The 26,684-nt window shown below is 40.6% G+C and overlaps 1 long non-coding RNA gene across 1 annotated transcript; it reads right to left on the bottom strand.

The window, feature by feature from the left end:
* Positions 1 to 873: 873 nt before the first annotated feature.
* LOC133625634 (uncharacterized) lies at positions 874 to 25,027 on the bottom strand. Its single transcript, XR_009818933.1, has 5 exons — positions 24,942 to 25,027; positions 24,540 to 24,677; positions 7,152 to 7,286; positions 6,107 to 6,247; positions 874 to 4,592 (listed from the first exon to the last, which is right to left on the bottom strand). It is a non-coding gene; the product is annotated as an uncharacterized LOC133625634 (long non-coding RNA).
* Positions 25,028 to 26,684: the final 1,657 nt, after the last annotated feature.

Consider the following 26,684-nt stretch of genomic DNA (forward strand, 5'->3'; position numbering starts at 1 on the left):
TTTTCTGCCTACTAGCAGACAGGGTTTTTGTTTGAACTAGTACTCATCTGCTTTCCGACAATTTCCTTCTTAATCTCCTTTCTTGTGCAGTGTTGATAGGATGTAGGATCTAATAAATAGTGGGGGGGAGGCACTGTGGCTTATCATCCTCCTTGGTGGCACTGGGGTCCATGCTTCCTTCTCACTGGTCTACCTGGATGCTCTCCAAAGGGCACCAGGTGTGCAAGTTACCACTGGTGTAAAACAAGGCAGAAATAAATAGTTTGTTTCTTCCCTTTATTAACCCTCCATCCTAATCTGGATGTGTCCAAGTAGCAAAAGCAAGAATTTGCCACCAGGTCTCATCTGTGAGCTCATGATTTTTTCAGGGCAGTAATTTCCATAGCAGTAAAAAAGCCTCATTGTCCTAAGAAAAGCAAGCCTGAGCCTGTCTTAAAGCTACAGACTTTTCTGTATAAAAATGTTGATCTAACTGCCTGATAAAAAAGGATTTATCTGTAAATCCTGAAGGCACTAAAAACTGTTGTGAGCAGGGATGCTGAGTACACAGGTCAGTGAGATAAATGAATCTTGTCAGGCTATGAATAACATCAGAAGGATGTTATTAAGTTAATACTTGGGGAATGCTCAGGAGAAAGCAAGTTTCTGCGTAGTTTTACTTTTTTTTTCCCCTCCTGTTTCAAATTTCTCTGCCAACAGAGACAAAGATAGATCTTTGCAAATGTTTTCCTATAATTTTCTCTTAAAAATTAATGATGTTTTACTTAAGAGGCAATAAAATGTCTTGGGATATTCTGTGTGGTTGATTTGGAGTGCATAAGTGCATTAAAATCAAGAAAATAAACAAAAACTACACAAAATCCCCATATTTATTTTTGTCTCCTTTCTTCCCATGCACTTGGACTCAGAGGAACACAATCTGCTCTGTCCTTGATGCAGTAACTTTCTGGAGGAGACATTCAGACATTTTCCGTGTGGAATTGTTTCAGCAACATCTCTTGCTTTTACTTTCATTTTATATGATGCTTTCCAAATGTCGTATTTTTACTTCTTCTCAGAAATCTAGTTCTCCTGTAACAGAAAATATTTCACTAAACCAACTATTTGTCTGAGCCATCTGTTTTATCATCCCTTCTCATCCATTTATGAGATAATTTACGAATTTATGCTTCCAATGTAACTTACTCTGTAACTTACTCTGTGTTGCTGTAACTGCAGTTCATATTATTTGTACTCATTCATGTGTGTGAGTGTGTGTTAGTATATTTTCCTCCCAGTTTCTTTTACTGTGCTTACATTGAAGCTTTCATGCTAGAGTACAAACCAAGAATGTTCCTTGTTCATATTCCCCTGACCGTGGAGCACTAAACATGACAGACTAATGTGAAGAGTAAAAAGAGCTTTTCCCTCTTTTGAGCAGAAAAATGTTTTTGTCTTATTAGATAATTATCAGCTTTTCAGAAAGGAAGATATGGTCAAGCAGACTCCTCTTTTATTAGTCTTTGCTGTCAAAGTTTCCAAACACCCTGATATGAGTGAATGATGTTCTTTCCTTTCCAAGTACTACAAGGACATTGGACTGCTACTCATTATTGTGTCACATTCAGGGGCTCAGGAGACATCAATACACGTTCCGTTGTTACAAGAGATCACATGCTAATTAACAGCATTATACATTTACGAACCAATTATCATATTTATACAGGACAAGTGCATCCTACATATAATTATAATTGAAGATGTCACTCAGATAAGTCTGTAATTGAAGAAAAGCCCACTGTACCCTATTAGCATTTTGCAACTGAAAGTCAAAACATTTGGTCAAGTGTGCAGTGTAGCTTCTTTTACCCATAATATTAGCAGATTAAGTCCCAAACTGTGTAGCAAAGTGGCTGACTTGCACTACTGTGGTAAGTACTTCCTCATTTCCCCTGGGATATCCTCCCCAGCATCCTTCAAAGAGACTGTGTTGCCTCTCAGTGCTCACTGCTCTGTGTCAGACACAGTTGGGAACAGGCAATAGAGCCAACTGTGCCATCCACAGGCCTGGTACAGATAAAATAAATGTCAGGCATTCAGGCACCATAAAGTGGTCAATTTCAAAATACTGACTGTTTATCAAAAGTGCAGTGTCTCTCCCTCTCCTAGCCGACAGCTATACATTAGAAGGAAGGAAGGTAATTATTAACCTTAACTTTCTTTAAATGCGAATCTGAGGCACTGTCATCTTTGAAACATTGAAAAAAATGCTGAATAGGCAGATGTTATTTGCATGATATTTCCTCCTCTAGAGACTGATAGGGATCTCCTAAAACAGAGGCATATGTGTTGTGCAAAGTCCTGTTTGGTACAAATGTTGCTGTAAAACAAGTATGTGGATTTCTCTGCTTTGGCCAGTTGTGATATGTGCCTCTGTATTCCCTCAATATCATCCTTCACAGAAGTATCTTGATTCAGCTAAATCAAACAACTCTATTCAGATCTGATTAGAAATTCATAGAAAAATAACATTTTCTGAAGCTGGTCTGATCAGAATAACAGATAGATATTCTGTTCTGAGACAGATAGTCTGGGATTGCCCTTGACAAATGCACAACAGACTACAACACGAATTGTTTCAGGATGCCTGTCGTATCTGAAAGCATCCTCTTGGTCCATATTTTTATCATACTGTTAATATGAAGGATTTGCAAAATCACCTGAAGAATTACATAACCATAGTGTGAAGAACTTTTGCTGCCTTGAATCCATATGCATCTGTTCATACCAGAGTTTTTGCTTTTATAATGTTTTGCGTGGAATGAAAATAAGTTGTGCCTCAGCATATGTACCAACCTGGACATATAACTATCTTCTTACTGGCTGGAGCTTTGAGCAAATCTAGCCAGCAATCTCAGCACCTCCCAGGCAGCTCACATCTCCACTTATATGGGTGGCAGCTGATCATTGCCTTCTTGTCACAGGCATCTCTGCATTCTTTTTATGTGTTGTACTAAAAAACATTGCTTAATTGTTTCAGCCTCTGTGTCCAGTCCTTTCCATCAACACATAAATCTAGAATATTTTTTTCTCTTCCCACAAACATGTTTTTCTGCCTGTGTAACATCCACAGCCACGTTTGCTACCTGTCTACAAGGAGCATACATGGAAAATTATTATTTAAAGTATTTTAAAACAGTCATAAATGAGTCATTCAAAGTAATAGTGTCACACAGTAGTTAAGTGACACGCAGGTTGCACATATCTGCCTGGAACAAAAAAAAAATCATAATATTTGGCTCTTAAATTCAAAATATTTACTGCTTCTGCTATTCTTCCTACTGAAATATATTCTGTTACATTTTTGACAATTCCTGGATAAGGAATGGAACAACACTTTAATTTTCCCTAAGGCAGACTGTATATTTTAAAAGCTCTATAAACATGACTTTTTCCAAAGCACAGCCATTGTTCCTGTAGGCATTAATGTTGCAAACCAAATAATAAGGCTTCAAGCACTAATCAAGAAAATCAGAAATGCAAGTTGGTAACAAACAACCCAAAGCCCAAATAGCTCGTAGCACTAAAAATAAATCTAGGCTCATCTGGGATCTCCATGGAGCTTTGTGGCTCTCAGAACATAAATATTCTTCCATTCCAGCCTTCAAATTAGTTTCTGTTCAGACAACTTCAATATCTGTGGAAGAACCTTCCCTGGTAGAAGAAGCTAACAGGTTTGTAGAACTGCTTGGTGAGGTCATTATTTCTTTCACAAACAAAAGCAAAGATCCCTAAAGCCATAGACACTCTGAAATGCCCATTTAAAGTAAGCTGTAAACAGGGCTTCTTTCCATCAGTTTTGGTAGCAGAATGTGTAAATGCATGTGTTCTAAATACCTGACTATTTAATCAGGGACTTGGGGACAGGGTACATATAACAAGGATGTTAATGCCCAGGTCTCCACCACTGCCCCAAATATCACCTGTGCCTACAGTGCAGGATGTGGCCAGAGTCTTCCAAGTGCCCTGTCTGGGTGTGCTGCTGCCAAGCAGCCCAGAAGAGTGCCGGGAAAGCTGTGTTCTCCCAGGACCTGCTCTCAAGAACCAGATCTCTCTTCTAAAATGCTTCAAACAGTTGACCATTATTCCTGATAGCAGCAAGCCTGAGCCCATGGGGTGGTTAGGACAATGCTTGGTAGCATGGGCTTGCCTGGTACACATGCAGATGATGTCTGATGTTAAATGCAGCTCCTGATCCCACCAGAGTTTCTACTGCACTTGACATCATCCCAGTACACCTACACTTCACTCTCTATCTACACCATTTAGCATGGTTGGCTTCTGCCCAGGAAAAGATCTTCAACTGTGCTTTGTGGGGATGCAGATAAGGTTACTCAGAAAGACATTTGACATGTTCATGTATCATATGGCATTTGAATCTCTTGTCTACACAGTTCAGCACACAGCAAGGAAAGCATCTCTCCGGAGTAGCAGTTCAGAACCAAGGACAATACCAGTCACGGTTAGGTGAGTGATTAACATCATTGTTTTCCACTTCAGTCTAGTACAAGAAAAGTTCTGGTTTCATTCCAGCTGGGATCAATGTGGTGAAACTGAAACAAATCAGAAAATATGCACGTCTGAAGTGGAAAGGAATTCACTCATGAGACTGATAAAACAGAATTATAACAAACATTTAAGGGAAATATTCAAATCCATCTTATTCCCCTCTGTATATGAAAGTTGAGGAATTTGAAATACCAGTTTAAATTAATTTTTATTCAATTCACATGTGGAAAATGCACTTTGGCTTTGCTTAAATCAAGGGAGTTAATGAATCTAAACACATATCTATATAGTATTAGGCTCATAGTTATCATGATATTCTCTGATCAGTAACTATTACCTGTACTAGAGATACAGATAAATAGATATACTTATACAGAGATAAATGATAGATATATGTACAGATAAATAAATGAAAAATATATTAAACTACTTTTCAGTAAAACATTAGATGAAGCAAACCAATAGTTATCATCAGCTGTTAAAGCTACTGTCCCTTACAGCATTCACGTTTCAATCACTTTGTTGACTGGATACTCAGAGCTCACTCTTTGCTGCTCCTGTATGGTCTCAGTGCTACACCCACAGGACATCAGGTTCTCTTTCCTGTTTTTTTTTACTGTTCACAGTACTTCATCAGGTATTAAGCCTTCCCAGCAGTGGCTCGGGTTTCGTTGTGAGTCTTGGATGCGGGTTTACTTAGCTCTCTGAGCAAAAGCTATGGGTTTAACTCCCTTCTGTTATTTTACAAGTTAGAAAAAAACCAGGTTTTCTTCAATTTCCCACTGTTTCTACTCAGCTTTGGTCAACCCTTCGCTTTGGTTAACTACAGAACTTATCACAAAGTTTGATTTCTCATTTCACTTTGCCAAAGAATCACATGGTTTAAAATGTGTTCAATGGGGATTATGTTCTCCTCAGCTCTCTGTTCCATCTATGTAAACATTTTCAGTAGACTTTCTGCAGAAATGTTTTTCTGTTGGCAATATTTTCATTCATCTACACATCTTTTGGTTTATTCACTGTGTCAATAGCTATAGCTCCTGCCATTTTCTGTAGTATTACCACACAAGATTTGGAATGTTGCATGCAACTCTGCTGTTATTGATATCCTGCTTTTCCAGTGGGTTCTTTTTATTTAATCTCTCTGTCACAGCAGTAACCCCTATAGTTCTTTTAAGCCCTAATATGTGGCATACTAGTTTATACTCACAGGCAGTGTCCTTCCTATATACTGCTATCTGCTGCTTGCTCTTGAGTAAAGAAGCCACTAGAGTTGCAGCAAATTGATTGTAAAAGAAAAAAATTATTAACAAAAAAATCTTCACTTTTTGTCAGATAAACACAAACACAGAAAAGTCTCATTTTTTTCAAAGAATCATGGCATGTGACTAGGGATCTTGGAGAAGTCTGTCTCTCTCCAGTATCAAAATAGTGTTATCCAAATCAGTTTATTTCAAAGACATTTACCAGAGTTGTTGTTTTGCTGTCTTTTGGGGAAATAATCCACATCCAGACACACACAACTGTGCATGAACACGCTCACAGTCATTGCCCTCACCATAGATGCTTAGAGTAGTGGATCCATGAAGGGATTCCTGCCATCAGGATAATCTGTTTCTCTGGCACACGGAGCTATGATTGGAGAGGTTCTTCCGAGGATATTTGTGACTTCTTCAGATGAAACTCCAGGGATGGAACTCTGAGAAAAATGAGACACAGAATTTCACAAAAAATCCCAGATTGCCTGACAGGATGGAAATGTCTCATCAGGTGATATTTCAAATGCATAAGCCAGAAGGATCTTACCCACAAACTACTAAATAAAGAAATGGGAAATCTGTTGCTTTTGAATGTAAGTGCATTCATATGGATAATCAGACTGAAGAGATATGGGGCCACACACTTACTTTATGGTATCTGCATTTCTTTCCTGACATAGATACAAAGGTTTTCACAGCCCTGTTCAACAGACAAAATGTGAACTGGATGCTCTCAGTAATCCAATTGCATGCTCATATAATCACATAATAAAGATAAGAGTACTCTTGTAAAAGGAGAGGAAAAAAGACAAAATCCAGACCAGCTTACTCCTCTCTCCCATTACTCAAGGTGTAAATGTCATGCTTTTTATGTGTGCAAATAAATGTAGGAATAAATCTCTCATATGTTTCAGAAGCTACATTCACAAACACATCATGAACTGAACACTTTCCTCCCTACAGGTGTGTGACGTGATCCGAAGCAGGTGCTGAACTAATTTCTGTGTCATCAAAGCCCGGTACCCACTGAGTATTTAATGCGGCAAAGCTTTGAGAAGAAACAGAAGATTCAAATGTCCAAGACAGTACAGCTGGAAGCAATGCTGGTCTCTGCTGCAGGGCAACCCTGCCCTGGCTTGTGCCCGGCTGCATGATCCCTGCAAGCACAAGCTGATGCCAAACAGCAGCTGGAATGAAGCTGAGAGAAAGACAATTGACATGGCTGAAGAACTGTGGGGACAAAGGGGAATCCATGAGCCAGTAAGTAGTTCCAAAGGTCTGATTTGCTAGAAACGGTTCATTCTTGTACTGTGAAAGTGCTTTGGGACCACATATGTGTCTTACTTTGCATCATTTCTGTACTCGTCTGACATGAGGAACTTCGTCTTCTTTCTCAGATATCCTTTGTGTGTTCAGGAAATAGGTAGTCTGTTGTAATCAGGACAGCATCTCCATTTCTCTTCTCTTCTCTAGTGAGCCCTGTGGAAGATGGGAGTCATGCATTTATGTGTGGCTTCCTAAATCTTAGCTAAATTTTAAATGACTGTTTAAAGAACTAGAAAAAAGCTCATGGATTTATCTCACTCTTCCTATTCTCTTTTTTATTTTGTGTGTATGAAGTAGAAAACCTGGAACTGGAGCTGGGCCTTTATTACTGTATTAGTGGTTAACATATCTAGCCAGTATAATTGTCTTTTTGAAGATACCAGCTTTGATGCTTATTAGCCTAGCCTGGATGGTCAGGATCCAGGAATTCAGAAGAATAATATCCTCTACTTTGATTGAAGGCAAAATGTACAAAGACAAAATATTTTTCCATTTCATTGTCTGAGTTGTTTTTGCATCTGTATAATGTCAGTCTCAGTCAATTAACATTCAAGTAATACAAGTAAACTGATAAATAGGAAGATACAATACTCAGCCATATATAGGAAGAGCAAGAATAGTAACAGCAGACTTTTAAAAGAGAGTACAGATTTAAAAGATATTCTGCCTAACAAACTTTTGTTAAATGCTGAAATTCAAGTAACGTTGTGTTACTGTCAATGTATTCAAGTTCAGTTTTAAAACCTTCACACACCAGTTTTCTATTCAGAATAGACATCTTCTGATCTTAAAGCGCTTGATTTGCACCCTTGGGGAAAGCTAGACGGAGAGAAATGTGCTTACTGATTCTTCCTGGTGCCATCAGATTGAAGACATAAAAGGGGAAAAAAAGCCGCTGAGAAATGAATGCATTTCTTTTCATTCTACAAAATCAAAATCAAACCACCTTTTGCTGATAAATGTGCAAAATATTTATTTATAACAGAAATATCTGTTGTGATTGTTTATCGGCAGTAGAAAAGCTCTCACGCCATAGCATCATGAGCTACAAGTAAGATGCATCAAGGCTTCATCTCCTCATCTGCCAGCTCCCAGGCTCTTGCCAATCATGTTTGTGTTCTGCACTGACTCAGGGGCCACCAGCTGGGAAAAAACAGCTGTGGGCAAAGTTATTACAACAGTCTCTCAAGTAGTTTGTGTTGGAGATGTTCTCTGTGTACACAATGCATTTCCACAGGGAGAGAGATTGGTCCTGAGGCCTCATTATTAGGCAGCTTGTCTGGGGATTTGAATCATGACTCCTGTCAGTTAAAGTGCTCTGCGCCCTGGATTTGCAGCTCCGCTAGTGTAAGTCTGTCTCTGATGTTAAAACATAAGATACAACAAAATTCAAAGTCTCATTACAACTCCTAAATCTATGAAAGAAGAAATAAGATATTTCAAAGCAAGGACATTTTCGAGAAAGGGACATACTAGCTTTCAGATACTTCTAGAAAGAAGGATGTTATAACATTTACTTCTCAGAAGACAACTTCAAAATATGGCATTTCATAGAACCAAGGAATCATTTTGGTTGGAAAAGACCTTTAAATTTGTCAAGTCCAACCCCTCACCTCCCACTGCCAAATCCACTATTAACCCATAGCCCTCAAGTTTTCAGGCTATGCAATGTTCAGGAAGAAGAAGTTGTGGTTAGGGGAAAGGATGTAACACAAGACAGCATCACCATGACGTCCGGTCAGGAGGCAGAACGGGATGAGACTGTATTCTGCTCTGCTACTGGCTCAGCATGCAGATACCTGGTGTCCAGGCTAAGGTGATTCACTGCTGTGTGTCAGTGAGACCAGTTCACAGCAGCCACATCACTGTGGCAATACCAGTACTTCCTTCTCCTTGGACACGGGAAGGGGACAAGTCACACTGGTGAATTGGTCCCTGAAGCCACTGAGGCTCACCTAACCACTCCTGGCTGTAGGCATGGGCCAAGGGTGATGCCCCATACCTAGTATGCACACAGCCATCCCACTGCCAACAATCAGGGAGTTTAATAATCTGGATGCAATTTTTCCTGCCATCTGGCTTTGGTGCCTAAAGAGCCCAGTGTGTTTCATTTACAGCTGTAGATGTAAGCCCAAAAGTACAGAGATAACATTACTGGAGACATCCAGCTAGGGAGAGTTGCAAGGCCTCTAAAGGGCAAAACAATTGCTCAAAATGGATAAATTATTTCAAAACTACTAGAAGATATTCAGTAAAGACAAGCTCAAGATTCACAGCCCAAAGTGAATACCTCCAAGATAGCAATAGCCCCTTGCTAGTAGAGCCATGCAGAGAAATGTCCAGGGCTCTCACAGTGCCTGTGAGCCACCTCTGCCATGCTGCTGTAAGAGGAGGAATCCCACCACTGTTCCCTGAGTGCTCTCCTGGCATGTGGGAGCTGAACTGCAGAAGGAGTCAGCCAAGCAGAAAGCATACAATATGCAGTAACAAGATACGAAATGGAGGAAATGTAACTAGCAGGAAAGATGGAATGACTTTACTTTCAAAAAGGCAAACTTAAAAGAACTGAGAAGACAGTGTATATGCCTACACTGATAAACAACTGGCAGACAGGAGCAGAGTTCCACCATGGACCTGAAAGAACAGCACTATTTAGTTGCCTCACATCCCCTTACAGTAAAAAAAAAGTGTTTTCTCTGTTTAAATGGAATCTCCTGCATTTTGATTTGTGCTCATTGCCTCTTGTCCCGGACACTACTGAGAAGAGCCTGTCTGTATCTTCTCTATATCCTCATATCAAGTATTTATACACAAGGATAAGAGTCCCCTGAGCCTACCTCCAGGCTGAACAGTCCCAGCTCTCTCAAGCTTTCCTTGCATTTCTTGTCTCATGCACTGGACAGGTAATGAGTTCTCTCAAGTCCCTTCACTCCTGCATGCAAGTCATTGAACTTCTTAGGAACCTGAGACAGCTTTGTCAGTTTAATGGAGTGAGAGTTGTTCTGGGTCAGACCCAAAAGAAACACCCACAATTAAAAACTGGAGAAGCCTGAAATACATTAATGAGAACTTGTCTTCTGAAAACCAGACTTTGAGTTGGAAGATCAGAAGTCCAGGAGAAAATATCTGTTAGCTGAGTTTATTCACTTATGTGGCAGCAGAAGGAAAGAGATGGAGATGCATGGAAGCAGACTCTTCTCCAAGCTGTCAACTCAGCCAGCCAGCTCCTGTGCCAGGGAAAGCTAAGGGGTGATGGTGACCTGTAAGAAATTATCTCAGCAGGCACAGTCTGACTCAGCAGAGACCAATGACCAAACAGAGCAGACAGGAGGGTGAGTGCCAGCACTGGTGGCCCACAGGGTCAATGGCAGCTTCAGGAGGAGGCAAAGGAAGTGGCCACAGCCAAGCACCGCAGAGCTGGGCCATGGTGCTTTCCAGCCTCGGCTCAACCATGCACATTGGTCAGTCCTGCCAGCCTGATTGAATCAGGGCAGAAATCTGGGCATTGACACGGAGCACAGTGCTGCCCACAGGAACACCTTACCCTGAGAAGGGCCAGTGCACATCGGCAGTAACTCAGAAGAGCATAGGACCCCATTCCTGCAGGAGAGGACTAGCAGCACATATGTGCCCATAGCTTCCCTGGGGCTCCTTTGATTGTCCACCTTGTGCCAAAGCTAAGGGATCAGGGACTGTGAATGGGCTCCATCTCCAACAGTACTCTTCCCATGCCTTGGCTTCTGTTTCTCCTTTGTGCCACAGTAAGCACAGGCTCCAAGTCCATGGCCAGGCAAGGCTTTGCTTGGCTGGGAAGGCTTCAGGGCCAGAGCAACCACACAGTGATCCCAAAAAGACTCCCTAGAAAACTGAGATTCCCACACAGTCTGACAGAGACATGCTGTGGCTTAAAAACTGTCACATTCTGCGACAACAGGGAGGGGGGAAAAAAGCCCAGAGTTTATTTTTATTTCTTTGCCTGCAGGAATTTGCATCAAGCATTCCAGCTAAAATATCATAGTGCTCCTGCATTCCAGAGATATGAAGAGTAGGGTAAAAAGTTCAGAGCTGTAGCATCTCCTGTTTTCCAAACAGACATGCAAATGAAATATTAAGGATTGTAATGCAGTGAAAAGGGAGCAGGAAGCGTCTGAGTAAGCAAACTCATTTAGTTTCCTTAAAACATGCATTTATAAGAAGCTAGGAAAACACATTAGCTGGACCCACAGGGCCAAACAGTCTAACAAATCTGTTTGAAATTAGTTGCTTTGATAAGAGAGACATCTAAATCCAGGGAAGGGACTTTTGTTTTGATTTTCCAATTCATATGGTCTGCAGGAGACCAATTGGAAAATTGGTCCATATCCAAAATGTCAAGAACAAAACAGTACTTTTGGGTTGGCCTTTTTGAAACTTCTTGTCTACACTTACACATTCTTTTACAAATCAGGCAGGAGTTTTAAGCATTACCACAATCTAAAACATTTAATTTATGTATAACAGGAATGGCCTGTGTAAATTTGCAAATAAAAAACAAAAAAAGAAGACAATCTTTTCAAATGTTTTGATCTGTCCTTTAGTATTTCAATATCTCTATTACAAAAGTCTACCTGGAGTTTTAAGGCAGTAATATCACAGAAAGTATCTCCACAGGAGCCTATTATTTTATTCTTCCAGATTCCTTCAGAGTTTTTCGTGGCTGTCAGCTTCAGCTCAGATTGTTCAAGCATTTCCCCTTTCTCCCTGCCTCTAAGAGCACTGAATGTGTAATTTAAAACAGCAGCTTAAACTCCTTCCCAACAACAGCTCTGACCTACTGGCTTAATTCCCTTTAATTTGCTTCTCCTATATTCTCTAGGAATCACTTCCAAATTAAAGCTGAAACTTTTCTGGTTGGTTTTGTTCTTTCTCCTTTAGTCCCTTGTGCACTGCTAGCTCAAGGATGAAATTTCCTATGTCTCATCAAAGCCATGTGACTATTCTGCTAGGCCCTCCTTTAGTCCCAAATGCAAAATGAGACCATCTCTCAACCCACACAGTCCTCTCTTCTCCACTCCAGTGCTTTGACAGAGAGAGATCAAGGAGTGTCAGGGAAGGCAGACTGACCACTTCATTGTCCTCTACTGGAACTGGGGGCAAAAACGCCATTCCCACAGAGAAAAATGAGCAATCTCACACAGGTACACTCTCATGGCAGTACAAGATAGAGAAGAATATTTAAAGCATAGATTAATAGAATTGTTTTAGTTGGAAAAGAACTTTAAGATCAGTTCCAGCCACTCATCTCACACTGCCCAGCCCACCACTAACCCATGGCCCTCGGCACCTCAGCTCCACGGCTTTGCAATAACTCCAGGGATGGGAACTCCCCCACCTCCCTGGGCAGCCTGGCACAGTGTCTAACAACCTTCTCCGTGAATGAGTTTTTCCTAATATCCAATCTAAGCCTCCCCAGGGCAATTTGAGGACATTTCCTCTTGTTCTTTAACTTGTTAATTGGGAGAAGAGACCAAACCCCTTAGATAATGCTCATGTCTTCCCTCAGCCTTCCCCACCTCCACTGCCCAGCTCTGGACACGCTGCAGCCCCTCAGTGTCCCTCTGGCAGTGAGGGGCCCAACACTGAACACAGCACTCGAGCTGCAGCCTCACCAGGGTCCAGCACAGGGAGACAATCCCTCCTCTGGGCCTGCTGACACACCAGTGTGCCCAGGTGGCCAAGAAGGTCAATGGCTTCCTGGCTTGTATTTTTGTTAAATAAACAGAAAAGTTTACTTTTGTTTAAATAATTTGACAATTAAATGCCTTTAAAGCAAATGCACAATTAATTGCATCAAAAGAGATAAATAAATGATCTTCAGAATAATTTTTGAGACTACTCTAGCTTAGACAGAAGTCAAATTGAGACATCATTAGTGTTTAATATCTAAAGGGGAATTCTCAGCATGGTTTCAAATTTTCATTATTTGTTGTGAAGCTGTAAAAAAACTCCAAATTTCCTGCAGACTGATTATTTCCATTTGACAAATATTGGTTTTCCCCTGCTTTCCTGCAGCAAACAAATTCACATTACTGGTACTAGAGAAATTCAGGTTAGAAGCCAAACATCCTGCATAGATTTAATCACTCTGATTCATCCACAAAGTCCCCTATGCAGCAAAACAAAACATTGCCCATGGGAGATGCTTGCCCTAGGAGAATGTTGACCTTTTGCCTTTCAGCTCAGGGCACAGAAGGAAAAAGCTGCAGGTGTCTCAAAACACTAACTAGATCCCAGCTCAAGCCTTGGTGCATAAAAGTATTATCTATTGAAATTTATTTTCCTTGGTTTTTAAACTTCACTGTACTAAGTCTGGAAGTTCCTAATATTCTTATAAATGTTTGATCACCTGTAGCTGATGCAAAGGTTTTGGCCTTATTGATAAGTCTCAGCAATGAGTCTAATTGTGTGAAAAAGTATTTCACTTGGTATATTTTCTTAAACTTGCACCCACACTTGTTCAATGACTGACCTTCTGTTTCCCATTACAAGATAAAGGGTATCCAGAAACCTACAATTTGATTTCACAACATTCCTCATTACCTCTTATAATTAGTAGGTCTCTCACCTAGGCATCTAAACTAAAAATAAATCCAAGCTGTCTCAGCCCTGCAGACCCTGCAGAATTCTCTGCGAGATTGTAGTAATTTTCAGAACTCATCTCTGAATCCAGTCGTTTCATCTGTGTCCTTTTTGAGATACAGTGACCTGAATTGAACACATTATTTCAGATGAGCATGTAACACTGATTTACATGACAGCTTTCCAATACTTCCAGTGCTTTTATCCTGTCCCCTCTGCATTTTAATGATGCTTACTCTTTAGCAAGTAGGTACATGTTGAGTCTTTGAGCTTTCCCAGTGATGCAAAGATCTTTTTTTTCTGGATTATTACAGTTAATTCAGAACCTAGCCAGGAGTATAAATTGTTCAGATTAAGTCCTCTGTGCACATTTTGCCTGTCATCTTATTACCCATTAACTCCACCATCTTTTTGTACCCTTTGAAGATCATGGTCTTGATTGACCTAAATAATTTTTGCTCAGGTTACATTTCTTGCCTCTCCTTTATTAATCTTCTCTTGCAAAATATGCACATGTGTGTGCACACATATATATTTATGTGTATGAAAATTAAGCATGTGCACTCTTTGGGGGAATTTAAATACAACACTCCTCTGACTTTCTGTAATGGCATTAGTTTCCCTGTCCATTTCTGGAAAAGCCTTTTCATTACATAGTGCAATATTGTGTCTGCCTTTGTGATTCTATCAGACCAGCCTCTCATAGCTGACCTTTGGATATTCCTCCATTGTTTCTGGATAATCAGTTTTCAGCAATTCTTCTTATTAGCCCATGAGTGTCAAAAATGCCTGTGTGATGCACATACATCTCTGGAATAGCAGCTTAACAAAAATCAGGATAGTTACATGTCTGACCTGTGGCTGGAGTGAATTCAGTCATTCACTAGTTATACTATATAAAGTATAATAATAAATAATCATCACTGGACTTCTTGTAATGTATTGCTGTCTTTGCATTTAAAGCTTTTGTTCCATATGACCATTCAAACATGTGGTGTTTATCTCCTAGAGATGGAAAATATTTGATAATTAATCTTTAACACTATTTTCTTGCTGTCTAGTCCTAAGGCATTTTAGTCATTCTGTCCTGAAAGCACTTACTCCAATAAAGCCAGCTGTCCTCTGACACTATCCTTTCCCCATCAAAACACTGAACACAATTCTGCAGACATTTGTACTGTTATGAGTCCATTGACGAAGGCTGAAGGTAGATATTTGGTTGAGAGTGAATTTGTCTCACATACACATTCTTAAGAATGCACAAAGTTCCAAAAATTTCCACAAGTATTTGCCGAATTTCCCAAACTCCCTCTGTGAGCTTGACTCCTACCCAGAGATGTACCCATGTGTCAAGGCTCTGCAGCTTTAGGTGGTCACCTGGGTCTGGTGGGAGCTGCCATGCTAAAGCCCTGCAAAAGGCTTTGGCGTGGAGAAGAAGCCTTCCTCCTCCTCCTCCTCTTCCTCCTTCTCCTCAGGGAGGCTGAGAAAAACTGCTTTAAAAGAGAAGCAGGAAGACAATCCTGAAACCTGTTTAGTACAAGTGTCAATGAAATTAAAATGGAAAACATGCTACACTAATCATAACAGTGGGATCAAGAAAGAGTTAGGGACCATATCTGACAGTCAGAGTATTTAAAACCCACTTTGCTAGGGAGACTTTGACTTAGCTTTTTACAGCCATTTTTCAAATCTGGAGCAACTCTAAAACTACTCAAGATGCTCCATGACTAATTTCTATCCATACCCAGATCACTCTTTTCTGAGAGAGGCACTGTAAACGGCATCTGAACAAGGCTCAGGAGTATCATGACACTCCATCACCCTGATGCATGTCACCAGGCTGTGACCAGCTCACAGGCACAGCTCCAAAGACAGATGCAGCACCCAGGGCTGTAAATGTCGTAGGTGCTCAGCATAAGTCAGTCCCCATTGGGTCTGGAAGGTGATGTAACCTCCTCACACTTCCCACTGCTACAGTGTGGGCTCCTTCCCATGGGAGACAGTCCTCCACAAACTTCTCCAATGTGGGTCCTTCCCATAGGCTGCAGTTCTTCACAGACTGCTCCAACATGGGTCTCATCCATGGGGTGCAGTTCTTCACTAATTGCCCCAGTGTGAGTCTCATCCAAGAGGGAAATATTCCTTCAGAAGTGAACTGCTTCAGTTCACAATACATACATTAAATGCATTTTTGGTTACCCTAAGGAACAGATAAAGCTGGAAGGATGTTCCCTATGCCTGCAGGGTAATGATGGCAAACTCAGAAAGTAAAACAAAACAGTATTTTTACACAATAATGACATTATTTGAATTGAATATATATCTTATATACAACAAAATCAGGATAAAATACAGGCTTTCTGGTTTAGTAAGTGGTTTGGTTTAAGGCAATAGGTTAGAGGAACGTTTACTACACTACATTAGTACTGTAGGTACTACTTATTATTAATTGAATTAACAGTTTAAAACTAACTTAATGATTATTTCATAGAGAATGATGTTACTCACTCATATCAATGACAGTGGGTGATTCCTTTTCTCTCACCTCCGGAGGGTAACCTTGAGTGACGTCCCTGCTCAAGGGAGAGATTTCCATACTCTAAGGAAGAGTATGCAGGAATCCCCTACCCCACAGAAATAGGACTGGGCTTCTACAAAATAAAGTATTTGGCTGTCATTCATTTATTACTGAATTTACACTTCAGCAGAGCTAGCAGGGACATGTTTCTAGCAAGAATGTTATCTTGGGGATGTCTGTCTCACAGCCCACTAGCTCAGGATTTTTCTTGTCTCTCCAACTGTGCTTGGAGATAGCCAAGCGGTCAGGATGGCTTCTGCCACTAAAGACAGTCTGATTCTAGTCTGTATCTTTTCCTTAGGCAGAATGCCCTGCTACAAGGGATATGAGATGAGAGCAAATAGCAAGCTAATAGAATACAAGGTTCAGAAGATACATGAGAAAATAGGGAGCTTTGGCTTAACTTTACATTCTGTACCCTTTACTGGTTGTCACAGGAGATTTTTTTTTATTCTTGCAAGCAGCAGATCAATGCTAGAGACATGGAAACAAGATAGTGTCACCAGAAGACAAATATCTTAAACAAAAAGGTGAGTAGTGCAAGTTAAAATTCAGAGCATATCTTTGGGCACTTGGTGTTGATATATTTTTTGGTTGGTTAGTTTAGTAGTTTTGGTTTTTTCAGTTTTTGAACTAGACTGCATTACTGCGTTAGCTTGATAAAACATGTGGGTAGTGATGGATTACTGGAAAACATGACACATAAATATGAATGGAGTATCCAAAAGTAAAAGCATGTTCTCTTTTAACTTGCTTTTTTATTCTTTTGCATGCGATATACATTCTTGAACTCTAAATAGGCTTTTTGAGATGGAAGTATTTTATATCTAAATCCTTCCTCTACAAGCATAAATGTCTAAAAGAAGAGTAAGATTAATATTTTGCATTACATATGTGTAAGAAATGAGGAGTGATTTGTGATTCACAGTGTCTTATTTTCTATCACTGTGACTATCAGGAGCTGCCAGTTATAAGTGGTTTAGGAATCCCATTAGTTTTGTGAGTTTTAACACACAGGCTCGTGGTGTTGAAAGTTTGAATCTGAGTAAGCTTGTTTGTTTTCCATCACACAACAATAGTCTTCTCACCAAATATTTTCAGCCAGTTAACAGAGGAGAAATGTCCACAATATTGATTGTAGAGAAATCCACAAAATGCCTTTACCACAACTGTTCTTGATGATTCCTTGAATAAATAGTGATCTGCGTGCTTATTCCGGCCATATTCTCTCACATGGTGCCACTGGAACAGTGCCCACCACCAACAACACCTCTCCTGCTATCTTCAGTGGCTCTGTGAGCTGCCTCAGGTTGGTGGGACAGTGAGTGCCCCTGCTTTCTGGGACAGGGCTGGCAAGGGGTATTCCAACTCAGGAACCATGTCCTTTGCCAACCCAGTGGCTAGTGCACATATCTGGCTCCAGAGGCTGTACCTATCAGAAAACACTTCCTTCTAGGAAATGGTTGGAAAATTCAATAGAGTCTTAACTTACATACATGTACATTTATAAATTAATATATAATTTCTGTATCCAGATATCACATGCAAACTACACTTTCCATGCTAACACCGCCAGGCTTCATTCTTAATGCTTGTAGGATATAATACATTGATAACCAATTGCTTTATGACAACAAAGGACGAGGGAGCTTGACTTTTTCCATCTCTAGACGTGTCTTTGAATCATTCTTTGGCACATGAGCTCCACTCTGCCTCCTTGTAAACAGTTGCCTCTTTCATGAGAGCTGAGCCAGGCCAAAGAAATGAGGAAGGAGACCTCCTATTGGAGAACAAAAGTGTAGTGGGTGTGGATGTGCCAGGGAGGCCAACATCTGTGTCATACTCCAGACTACGCAAGATAAGAAGGCTGAAACTTACCCCGGAAGGCCCTTAAAAGGCTGTTATGAGGAAATGGGTTCAAGTTGCACCAGAGGAGGTTTAGATTGGACATTAGAAAGAACTTTTTTACCAGGAGGGTTATTAAGCATTGAAATGGATTGCCCAGGGAGGTGGTGGAATCACCATCCCTAAAGATATTCAAAAGATGCATAGATGAGGTGTTGAGGGACTTGGTTTAGTTTAGTGGCGGGCTTGGCAGTGTAAGTGGTTGGACTCAATAATCTTAAAGGTCTTTTCCAAAAGTGACAATTCTATGATTCTATGACACTGCTTTCTCTGCCTCGTCTTTGGTGCAAGTGGGACATGCTTGGAGAGCACCTCCTTATCTAGTCCCACTATCTAGATGGGCAGAGACTGGCTTGGTGTGGTCTGACAGGATTTAGGGTTCTCTGGAACAAACCTATCTGGAAAGCGGAAGCGTAAGAAAGTGGTTTATCTTTGTACATCACACTTGGAGGCCTATGTCTCTGGGCACCTAGACCATATGCCAGGGCAGCAGAGGCTAGCAGTACTCAGTGGGGTCACCGCTTTTCCACACGCTTCAGCTCCTGTTGAAGGCAAGACCAAACTTCTCCTGAGAGAGCTGCCAAGGCCTGCCCAGGCACAGGTACTCAGCAAGGTTTGGCCACCCCTGCATCTCATGTGGCTCGTAGGCAAGTGACATGGGTTAACAACACATTCTGCTGGTCATGCTGGACACCTCCAGGTTAAGTTCCTGTGTGAATCAAGACTCTTCCTGGTAGCACTTGTGTCATCTCACTCTGCTTCCTCAGCACGAAGGATTAGGAGGTTAGAGAGAGAGATGCAGTAAGTAAAAATTGAGTTTCAAATAACTCCTGTGAGGATTTGTTGCAAAAGTCATTTAAATCCATATTTTGAGGGAAGGATCAGGAGTACCAGTACTAGAGCCATCCAATTTTAATTTGTCCTCTGGGAACTTGCCCTATTTATATCTCTGTTCTGCTGTTAAGTCATTATCCCAGCATTTCTCTGCACTCTTTGAGCTATTTTAACTGCATTCAATAACAAATATCCTTCTTTTAAAACTTAGTACTCAATATGTGCTTTAATAATGCCTGTCCTTAGTACAATTTTTGTTTTTTCAAAAAAGACAGTACACTTTCATAATGTTAGGCCCCACTCTGGTATTGCTTTCCAAGGCTAAGACAACCCCAACTCCTTTTCTCAGTAGTAACCTCTCCTGGAATGGTAGCTATTGTCTGGTTGATTATTCCTAACTCCCCTGGCCATGTAAGGTTATAAAATCATGACTTTTCTGGAAGAAAGAAGCGTATTGACAAATAATATAATGATAATGCTGATGTTTATCTGGAGTGCTGGTCATTTTTGCAGTACACCAACTATCTGATCACCACCAAGTGCCAAACTGTGAGTGTAGGAAGACTGCATCTTTGAGACATTGGATGGAAACCTGGAGTCATTTCTGGGTCATTTGGACCTCAGTAGTTCCCATCCAGAAGTGATTAGTCAGTTATCACATGAGCCCTCAAGTTGAAAAACAGTTCTCTCTAAAAGAACTGATGGATTCAGAAGCATGATGACCAGCAGCAATTCCTCAGCAAGTGGAACAGCACACGATATGATGGCAGATGAAACAGGCCAGATCCTACTCACATTAATAACCCACCCACCTCAATATCCCAGTGCAACAAATGAGGTTATCCCAAACTGCATTATCTCCTGGAATTCATATTCCTCTGATAGATGTTATGATGCAGTTGGCTGCCTAGCTGAGCTGAATGTTATTTATCCTCACTTGATCTTTCCCAAGGCCATTGACAGAAAGATAGATAGAAAAACATTTATTCTCTCTATGGTTTATGTAATTTTCATGTAACATCACCTGATCCCCCAGGTGACTATCACAGTTCAATGAGATTTATGTGGGGTGCTGAAAGAGTATAATAAAGCTGATGAAAACAGTAAACATTACACACGTAACTTGTGTTTACTAATTCCAAAACCTCACCCATGCTATTATCTTTCACTCAGTAATATTGTTCCCTGAAAGATAACAATTCTGTTGCATCACCCATTCCATGTCGTTCACGACTGTGTTTGCCAATACACTCCCAGCACCCATACACTCAAATAAACGTATTCACCTTGTCAAAACACTTGGTCTTTAAGCTGGTCCTTAATCATTCCCAGGTTAAACAAGATGATGTTGTGTTTGAAATCATTAATAAATACCTCAGAGGGTAACAGTAAGCATTTCCTTAAAAAAAAAAAAAAAAGTCACTTGTAGCTTTCTCAAGTGAATATTAGGAAGCAGACACACAGAAAAAAAAGGTCAAAATTGTGGACATTAAACCAAGGAGGAAGGAGATTTTTTCAGATGGAAAAGATACACTTCTAAGAATACCTTGAACAAAAATCATTTCACAGCTATGTTACCCTAGGAATGCTCCCATCTGCTGAGGTGAGATCGGTGCATCAGGTGGCCAGATCTGGCATGCACCTACCACAGGCTGCAAAGTGCACACACCTCCTCTGAGTTCTTTCAGATATTCCCTATACAAGAACAGAGTATTATGGTATCTTATTTTCCTTTCTGAGATTAGCCTGTTAGAGTTGGATGCTTAGATTGTTGTTGCAGAGGAGATGTGTTTGTGCACACCCCTGTGTCTCTGTGTGTGTGCATACACATGTGCACACCCACAGTGATACTAATGTATTCCTCCTACTGCTGAGAATCAGTGAAATTCTTATCTAATTTCTCATGTTCATGAACAAATAAAGACATTTCCCAAATCTGAACATGGGAGCTGGAGCTCTTTAGCTTGGAAGAGACTGAGGGGTGACCCCATTCATGTTTAAAAATATGTAAAGGGTGAGTGCCAGGAGGATGGAGCCAGGCTGTTCTTAATGATGTCTAATAACAGGACAAGAGGCAACAGGTACAAGCTGGAACATAAGAGGTTCCAAGGAAACATAAGGAAAAAATTCCTCATTGTGAGGGTGACAAAGCACTGGCACAGGCTGCCCAGATGGATTGTGGAGTCTACTTCTCTGGAGACATTCCAAATCCACCTGGACCAGTTCCTGTATGACCTACCCTAGGTGATCCTGCTCTGGCAGGGGGGTTGGACTAGATGACCTTCCAACCCTTAAGATTCTATGATTCTGTGATATTTGTGTGAAAACTTAGGTTGACTTGAGAGATCAGCCAATCACAGAATGGTGGGGATTGGAAGGGGCCTTTAGAGATCATCTAGTCCAAACCCCTTGTTCAAGCAGGTCGACCTAGATCAGGTCACAAAGAAACACATCCAGGTGGGTTTTGAAAACCTCCTGAGGAGGAAACTCCACACTGTCCCTGGGCATCCTGGACCAGGGCTCCCCTACCCCTACAGTAAAGAAGTTTATCCTTAAGTAGAATTTTTTGTGTTTCAGTTTTTATCCAATACTCCTAGTCCTATCATTGAACACTACAGAAAAAACTGTTGTCCCAAACCCTTGACATACACATTTCAAATACTTGTAAGTATTAATGAGGTCCCCCCTGAGTCTCTTCCAAGTTGAATAGACCCAGTCCCTGCATCCTTTCCTCATAAGGAAGATGCTCCAGTCCCTTGATCATCTTGGTGGCCCTGTGCTGGACTCTCTCCAGCAGTTCTCTGTCCCTCTTGAACTGAGGAGCCCAGAATTGGACACAAGACTCCAGATGAGGCCTCACCAGGGCAGAGTAGAGAGGGAGAAGAACCTCCCTTGACCTGCTGGCCACACTCTTCTTGATGCATCCCAGGATGCCATTGGCCTTCTTGGCCACGAGGGCACATTGGTGTCTCATGTTCAGTTTATTATCAATCAGGACTCCCAGGTCTCTCTCAGCAAAGCTGCTCTCCAGCAGGTCAATCCCCAGCCTGTACTGGTGTACAGGGTTGTTCCTCCTGAAATGCAGGACATTGCATTTGCCCTTGTTGAACCTCATGAGGTTCCTCTCTGGCCAGCTGTAAGCCTGTCCAGATCACACTGAAGAGCAGCACAGTTTCTGGCGAATCAGACAATCCTCTCAGTTAAGGAGGACTGTCCAATTACAGCATGGACTGTATTCAGGTGGACACATACAACGTGTGGTGGGATACTAGAGACAAACAATGAAGTTATCAACAGGTACTTGGTGAATCTGAAATGTTTCAAATGACATTTATGGAAAAAGTTATTAGAAATTCCCAAACTTTAACTGTGAACAGTCTTTCCCAGTATGTGGGTTTTGTTGTTTCTGTGCTCTGTGAAGAAACTGTTACCATTTATACATTAAAAGTATCTCCCTCAATGTTACTTAAGTGAACGGTTTTGCTGTTTAGACCCATCCTGCTTTTCCAATGAAATATATAATTATTTACTTTTCCTTGGGAAAGTGAAGAAATAATGAAGAACACAGCAAGTAAAACCTCTAGAAGCTATTTATACACATCTAGGTTCATAAAATGTTAACTGAAACACCAATGCTGGTAATAAGAGCTTCATACCTCTGACTAGCTAATTGGTTTGCCAGCTATTTTCTCTTCAGGGTGAAAATGAAAAATCACCATAACATTTACCAGTATCAAAGCAACTGATTAAAAAATATTTTCCATATTAAAGTTGACGTTTATTTGGCTTCGCTCCAGTGAGCCTACCCTGCCTGAAAAAGAAATCCCTCAAAAAACTGAATAAAGCCTCTTTATTTATGGTTTCCTGTGACTATGTATATTTCTGCAGCCATCCTGTGTTACCTGAGTAGCAATTACATTATGTTAAAATTACGCTCATTGAGATAGCAGTAAAACTGTCATGTAAAAGTGCCAATATAACTGTTCCAATAAGCCAAATCATATATTTAGCTCTTAAAAGTATGTCCTGCCTTACTCATATTTTATTAAAACATGAAGACACATTGCCAACTATGAAGGCTGTAACTTTCTATGAATCCTCTGGAGAAAATTATCAAACAGAGATCCAAAGTACACAGTAGAAAAAGGGTCAGAGGGTGGACTTGTTTCCCTGTAAATGCAAAACCTGCAGGTTTGCTATCAGGAGGAGTGCCAGGACAGCAAAAATGTTACTGGGGAGAACTGCCTTACTCATAGTATCTGCTCTAATAGGGAGCTGCGTTGAGATTGCTGCACCTGCTGTGTCCTCGAGAAGGTGTCACATCCCAGGAACTTTCTGGGCAGAGCAACAGGGAAGAAGATACTGGTTGTTATCTGAAGTATGATCAGTAACTGCTTCAGACACTTTGCAGTGATTTCTGTAAAAAAACCATCCCTCTGTGAAAGACGCTGTCCCAAAGGGCCAAGCTCACACACAACCAGCTGCCCAGGCAGCATTTCCTTGCGACACTGAGAAGCAAAGGCATAGCTGTCCCCTCCAAGGTGCTGCAGCTCTGCAACTGTATTGACATGGCTCACCTTTCCAAAGAGGTACTGAAGCATGGGACAGCTTGTGCCACTCAATTTCAGAGATGGTGTGTACTTGAGGATGAGTACATAGAGTTGTCAGCATTCACTAACAAAGCACCAAGATGTCCCCAAAAGGTGGGTCATATTGGAAAAATAAACATATTTGAAATGTTAACAACTGCCAACTAGGAAGTATTTAAAAGTTAATTAGAGAAGAGGAACAAAACTACCCATTTTTAATAATAATTACTGTCACATGAAACAGTGGAAGGAATGCTTCTGCACTGATACAATCACACACTCTTTCAGAGCTTCAATATTACAGCAGATAATTTGAGTAAAGGCATACAGTGCAAGGACACAGAGGTCTTTAAAAAACACATTCCAGTCAAGTTCCCTAAACAACAGATCTGTAACACTTACTTCAAGCAAAGTTAACAACCCAAATTAATTATCCAAACTGAACGTCAGTGTTTAGGACAAATATTATCTCATCAGCATTCAGTGTTACAGCCCCACACTAGAAGACATGAAATAAGGAACTATCAGCAGATCAGCTAAAAACTGAGCAATGGAAAGAGGTGTACGTTTTCTTAAATTCTCTTTCTCAAATAGGTTGCATTTCTCCCTTGGAGTGAAATTTATTCCATTACAGATCAGTACAAACCCCATATAAATGGCAATGAATTTCATAAGCTGCCTTCCTAGTATGGGTAGAGTAGAAGCAGTTGGCATGTACACAGCATAGCAGAGACATTTCTGATTTAGTACATGGAGGTCTAATAGTTTTGTGGTCAATGATGGCTTTGTAGGTGGATGATGTGAAATATTGACACTTTGAGTACCTCCATTTGACACCTTAACTGCCCTTAATAGGAAAACTGCTCCAGGTCAGCAACTCACCTTCTATGAAATCCTCTAATGAAACTTCTGAGCTCAGGGGAAGCACAGCTGCATCCCTGTGTCCAACACATGAACACAGCCTGAGCTCTCACAGGCATTGGGCCCTCTCTCATAGGCTCCACCTGTTCAGTCTCTGTTCTGCTAATGGACGGGGTGATGGACAAAGAACACAGACACCAAGTTAAAGGGAAGTAGGTTGATTTTTGCTTACATTTAAAGTAATAACAAGCAAAATAATACAGCAACTTTAGTTTAAATTTTAAACTAAACTTAAACTTAATTTAACTTTAGTTTAAAGGAGCAGAGAGAATAAATAAGGTAATGCATCTAATCATTACTACATAAAGTTAGCTATAGTGATTAAGATACATCACCAAGTGCCTTAATTATCATCATCCATACCTGCAGTGACTGGGGACTCCCTTTCACAGGGAGGATTTGGAGAATCTGTCCTGGTAATTGGAAGTTCCTACACAGTATGTCCACTTGTAGGGAAGGTCTCCAAAGTCACTGCAAGAGGGTCCAGCTTTTATATAGTTGAATAAACAATGTTACATAACCTCAAATGTGTGAACATCTGGTTTCAGTTTCCATTGAGATATGACCCAAATTTTGGCCAGGGTTCAGGGAGAAATCAAGGGAGTTTCTTTATCTATTTGGCTTTGGTCACATGTTTTCACACAAAGCCAGACACTCAGTTTCACAGCCCTGACAGTTGCTTCTGAACAAGCAAAGGAATACATTCTCATGAAATCTATCTTCACTGATAATTATATTCTGCCTAAGCTACATCTTTCACTAATAAACATACATATTTCACTAATAATAAGTTACTAATTTCATACAACATTTGTCTGGGAGATTCATCTAGAAGTCAACGTTGATTAGAGACCTATTGCTCAGGCCTCAGTGCTTCAGTCTCCCATGCATTGTGCTCATTCACACAGTTTTTCAGGAGCAGCGTTAGTCCTAGAACACACTGCTCTGAGTTCATAGTGGTCAAACACAGACTGGCAGAGAATCTCACCAGACAATGCCTCAAGTCACATGCTGTGTTACCTGGGCAAGAATTTCACCGTCTGCCTCCTGTGTCCTCCAAGTGTCTTTGCCAGCATTAGCACACAACACGATGTTTAATGAGTTACTATACCATTTTTTTTCACAGGAGAAAAAAAAAAAACCCTGATATTACCATGCAAACAATGTGTTGGCTTTGTTTTTTTTTTTTTCACCCCAGGAGGCCAAAAAGTATAGTCAAATATTTGTGCAATGACCTAAATCAGAATCGTATGATGATTTGTAACACAAAAAACGCTACAAAGACAAGTGAATAATGCATCAAATTATGGATACATTATTTTAAAATGAGCTGTTATTCTGCTATATAGTCAAATGCTGCTATGGGGAATTAGTTCTTGGTTGTCTTTATTTCATGAGCTATCTTTTCATATGAAATTAAATTTTAACTTATTTGTACAGAAGGCTAAAATTGGGAAACAATTGGGGTCTTTTTAAGTCTCTGGTGACTTCATATCTCTCTTCTCTGTATGGTTGTCTGCTGACAGGATAGATTTTCCAGACTTTGCTCCTATTTACTGTGGCTTGATAAAGATTTCTTGAATGTAATCCTCAAAAATGTTTTCTGTGTCTAATCCTTGTGTTGTAAGGCAAACACAAATTCAGCATCTGGTTAGTAACTCTAAGATATATAGCACTATTTTTTTCTTTTTCCCTTGGAAACTTGATGAAATCAGTCTTATTCCACCCATTATGAATTGTGTTTTACGATCAAAAGAATTTGGCCTTAACACATGAAAAACACTTTCTGTAAATACTTCCTTGAAAACTTGTCTCATGCTTTCTCCAGAGCTATTGAAATCCATTGAAGTCACAGGCTTAGGCTTATTGATGTGAGTTTCTGTAAAACACTCAGGCTTGGTACCTGAGCCCCACCGTGCTGTGTGTTCTCTGCACACAGGGCAAAGAGGGGACTCTGAGCTGCACTTCACTCAGCTGACAAGAGACAGACAAGCAGGAGGAAAGCCAGCTGGAAGAAAGGACAAAAGCTGAGAGAAGAACAAATCAGAACAATGTGATGGGGGAAGAGAAGCAAATGGGTTCAGAAATGGAGTGGCCATGAAGAAA

The sequence above is a fragment of the Colius striatus genome, chromosome 6, assembly GCF_028858725.1.
Source record: "Colius striatus isolate bColStr4 chromosome 6, bColStr4.1.hap1, whole genome shotgun sequence".
In the NCBI taxonomy this organism is placed as follows: domain Eukaryota; kingdom Metazoa; phylum Chordata; class Aves; order Coliiformes; family Coliidae; genus Colius; species Colius striatus.